The sequence below is a fragment of the Tigriopus californicus genome, chromosome 3 (assembly GCF_007210705.1).
Source record: "Tigriopus californicus strain San Diego chromosome 3, Tcal_SD_v2.1, whole genome shotgun sequence".
Classification (NCBI taxonomy): domain Eukaryota; kingdom Metazoa; phylum Arthropoda; class Copepoda; order Harpacticoida; family Harpacticidae; genus Tigriopus; species Tigriopus californicus.
The window spans coordinates 13837945-13842465 of NC_081442.1; the positions used below are offsets into that span (position 1 = coordinate 13837945).

A 4521-nucleotide genomic window follows, 5' to 3' on the forward strand; every position below is an offset into this window, starting at 1 on the left:
TCGCTCTCTTTTCTCTTAAAGCAATCGTCCCATCAAGGTCCGCTGATGTGCTGGCCAATGGCCATCGGAGCCAACGTGGGTTTCCATGTCAGAGATGAGTGCGATAAGAAGTTGTGGTTGGCTACAAGACAAGGCCAGATAACGTAGAGGAAATTTACAACTCCCACAACAACACTGCCTATACTTTGTTGGTCCCTCACAGTCAATTCTACAAACATACATACTACTAACAATTCAAATAAGGTGGTGAACAGCTTATCCAGCCCGGGGAGCCAATCTCAAATTATTTCCTGTTAACACAAACGGATACCTTATGGGTTTGCTTGATTGATTCAATCAGGCCATCAAATTGTAGCTTCTGCCATGTACCCGTGTACGTACTCTTTCCAGTAGTGACCTAGTTCTTCCGACTGATTCGGGTAAATTCCCCACAACAAGAGATGGATGACAGCTTGGGACAATGACAATGAGCCGACTGGATGGGTGGAACTTGGCCCCAGTCTCCAAGAGAGCATATGGCCAAGGTCCGTGGTATGGCCAAGATGTGTCCCAAACAAACCTTGTCTGATGATGCTCATTCCATGGACTGCCTGGCAAAGTACCCAAAACCAACATGAATAATATCATGACTTGGCGAATCTCGGTTAATGGAAACGTGGAGGGATTTTCACGAGACTTGACCAGTGAGAAGAGGGTTTCCTTTTTAGTGGGTTTTTGTTCCTTTCCCAGCGATCTCCGATCTAAATGGATCTCATGATTAGGTTCGCAACCCACGATAGAAACTTGAGCATAATCAGAGAAGGCCAGCCGGCTGTTCCTTTGAATTCGGAGTACAAGGATCATCTTGGGAGCATGAAATGGTCCTTGGTCCGCACAAGATCATGGATGCGAGCGATATATGGAGCGTTCTAACTTTCGTACGTGAGCTGAGGTGGTCAACAATCCTTGACAGATCCCTGAATGGCAATGAAAATTAGATGAAATAGGGATCGTCCATGCCCGATTTTGCATTTTAGTACATTCATTGTGCCAATAGGAGCGTATACCTTAAATGAGTATGGTAGTTCTGGGAGAGGACAAAACCTTTCGCGTAATTTCTTCACATGCACTGCCCTCCAGTCAAGGATATCGTATCTTGTCAGTGTTTGGACTTTCATGTAATATCGGTTTTTTATGCTTCCCATGCATCGCCAGATTTGCCCATCCCTAGTTGTCAAGATCATATTGGTCATTCCTAGTTTGCTTATCAGGACGAAGAGGGGCCAGCATATGGGCTCGATGAAAGGACTGGTAATCAGAGTCAACTAACTTCTCTCAGGCTGGATTTTCTGAATACCCATTGAGCAAGAAAGGCACTGGAAGTGGTGCATCCCAGTCAAAGTAAACACACACACACATGTATTCAAGTAGTACACTAAGTACCTGGAGTGTAAATCGACGAAATGATCGCCTTCGGTACAGGAAGCATCTCGCCAGCTCCTAAACTGCCGAAGATGGAGACATGCCACGATAACGAGTGCCTCTTCTCCCGAGTCATAAATTACAAAGTAATCGCCATAAAAGCCGGGGATTCATTCCAAGACAAGGACTAGCTCTCAAACTGTCGTCGAATGTTTTTGTCTCATCCTGTAACAAATGGTGGAACGACCCACGCCATGGGCGGCAATATTGCCATTGTCGTGTGACTCTCTATCCTTAGAGAGCGGGAAACGCTATTGATTGAAAGTTCAATCGCAGGTGGAGCATTAGGATTGGGTGGCACATACGAGTCCCGAGCATTGAGCCAAGATGCTGGCCGGACCAAATGGTTCATTTGTCAATACGCTCTTAATGGATCGTCAGGAACAGAAGAACAAGAAGAATCTCAAGTAGTGAGTGGTGAGCACTGCAGAGAAGTCTTCTTCCGAGAGAACCCACATGAAGGAAACGAACCGTGGAACAGACATTGACATAGAATGCTCGATCATAAACGTGATTGGAAGACGGAACACATGGATTAAGTCGCCTTGGAGCTTGGACCCAACCTGTCCAAGTGCTCTCACAACGCCCCAGGATGAACACCCTACACAGTTATCGTACGGTGTGTACACTAGTTCGAGCACTGTTTTGCCTGAGTACGAAAGTGAATGAGCGAGTGGACCGTTGGATTGCTTTGTTACTCCGAGACGTTGATGTGGACCATCTACATACCGTACATCTCAGCCAACATGAACCATTATTTCGTTCCAACGCCGCTAAAGAGAGTACATACCGATGGAAGTGAGATGCACTGAACACGTCAGACATGGACAAGGTGTATTTGAACAACATGGGCGACTTTCCCCTTGACCGTATTTATCTTGGCGTTCCTAGTAATCGTAGTGGCGTTCAGAGGGGCCCATTGTGGAGTCTGGATGACTTACTCCTCAAATGGTACTCTATCGTTAGTTCTGGATTACTTGAAAGGTTAATTCCTTTTTTTGCATTTGTCTTCTTCTTCGAACCTTTTCGTCATCAATCATCATCCGCCAATGCTTATTGCCATTCGCTTTTTTGTGGCCTGCCTGGATCTTGCATTGGAACATAGTGGCCATTAGGGCTCTCTAATGAGACCCTAGGATTACCATGTTTGGTTCCAAAGTGATGTGTACAATGCACAATAGAACATGCGACAAATAAGGCCTTTGATTGGAGAGCTCTTTTGTTAACAAACCCTAGCATTGCAGTGTGACAGTACAAAAAGCTCAGTAGTTGCACAATAGAACGAGGACGAAACAAAAGGTTCAAAGAGTCTCGACGGGAAAGCCAAGAGCCCTGGTAATATGAATGAAGCAATCCCTGTTTTCAGCCAATAATGTGCCAATTATTTCGTTCATGAAAGCCAGCCTCTGAAAAGAAAACCGTAGAAATTACCGTGGGAAGTGTCCACCACATGAAGATCGTTGAAGGTAGCAAATTGTCTTTGATGGTAGGTTTCGACCTTGAAGAGTACTTGTACCACATTGTACTTCTTCTGTTTTGTCATCCATTTTAGTTTTCCGCTTTCAGTCCAACCGAGCGTGTGAAGGACGATTTCTTGGTCTTCCTCCAAGGTACTTCATCCAGCCTTTTTGTCCCTCAATTTACAGTACTCTCGAGTGTTAATCACTTTTAGTAACATTGTTTTTTCTCCTCCTCAGCCTTGCCTCCCAGCAATCGAGGGGGTCAAGCAAAAACGTGTACAATGTGGTGCTATAGGGATTGTAAATAGTGTTCTGAACCATTTTGGCCCAAGGTGGGAGCCTCCAAGGTCTGTCCCATACCCTAAACCTGGTGGTACGTACGTACGTACGTACGTACGTACTCACGTAGGTACTCTCTGCAAGTCTCCAATGCTCCATATGATGACATGGAGAGCGAGAAGAAAAGGATGATTTGTCCACGTTGGCAGCCGCCCAGCTAATCCAATTTGAAAAGGCTCAATGGAACTTGAAATAAGCTTCATGGACCGGAAGATTAAAGCCCCTCTTTGAGGTCAGTATCCCTCTTCCTGCTGTGCCCGCGAAAATGAACCTTGACAACCGAATTTATAGAGAGCGACCGAGGCGACAGACCCTGCGTATAATGGTGGAACCATGCTCCCGAACTCGATTGCTTGCCTGCTTGCTTGCTTGCTTGCTTGCATGTGGTGTGTATGCGTTAGAGTCTGGAACAAGCTCCTCGTGGGAATCCTCACGGTCACCTGATCAAAAGCCATAAAGCAAGATTTAGTTGATAATGGCTTCCGTCTCGAACTTCACAAAGGACGAACAATGAGAGGAAGAAAAGAATCATCGAGTTGCGACTTTCGATCGAGTTCCCGATGGATGGAGAGAGAGAAAGAAAGAGAAAGAAAGAAAGCCTTGATTGCTGACAAACATGTGAATTCCACTGGCAAGAACGGCAAGGCCACTCCAAACAATTTCTTCCCAGGCCCTGTCATAAATTAAGTGTCAAAAATATATCGTGGGGGAAAAATATTGCAGGGGCCTGTTGTTTTGGAAATTATGCCGATAGAGCTAAAATTAGAGAAATAATACTCAACACGAAATGAGTCTCCATGGTCAGACGACAAAATTGAGGTCAAAATAACGCCGAGTTGTTGTCGGCTGGATCAAATAAATGACAATCTGGCCATGCAACGCTTTTTGTCAGAGCATGGACTACCATGCGCTCAATACAATTTTTGATCGCCCTAGTGCTTTTCGTTTCTTTTGATGAGACCCCTCCCCTCATTCCTTAATGTATAAAAAAAAGTTTTGCAATTGTCCCAAAAGTTTGTGGCTAAATTGAGCCCATTGACGAGGGACAGCTTAATTGCATCCATCCAAGGAAACCACGGCCGCTCGTATGATAGCTTAAAACTCGATATCCAATGTTGTTATCATCATCATCATCATCAGCAGCAGCAGCAGCAGCCGAATCTTTCTCGTTTCAATATTGGACTCGAAAATCACGCTCCCGTTTCTGTTCCATTCAATGGGAAATGGGACAGGTTTCGAATTCGAATCTTTGATTAGTTCT

The 4521-nt window shown here is 45.1% G+C and overlaps 1 long non-coding RNA gene across 1 annotated transcript; it reads left to right on the forward strand.

The window, feature by feature from the left end:
• Positions 1 to 1552: 1552 nt before the first annotated feature.
• On the forward strand, positions 1553 to 3936 carry LOC131877877 (uncharacterized). Its single transcript, XR_009372925.1, has 5 exons — positions 1553 to 2796; positions 2865 to 2947; positions 3014 to 3071; positions 3159 to 3492; positions 3552 to 3936. It is a non-coding gene; the product is annotated as an uncharacterized LOC131877877 (long non-coding RNA).
• Positions 3937 to 4521: the final 585 nt, after the last annotated feature.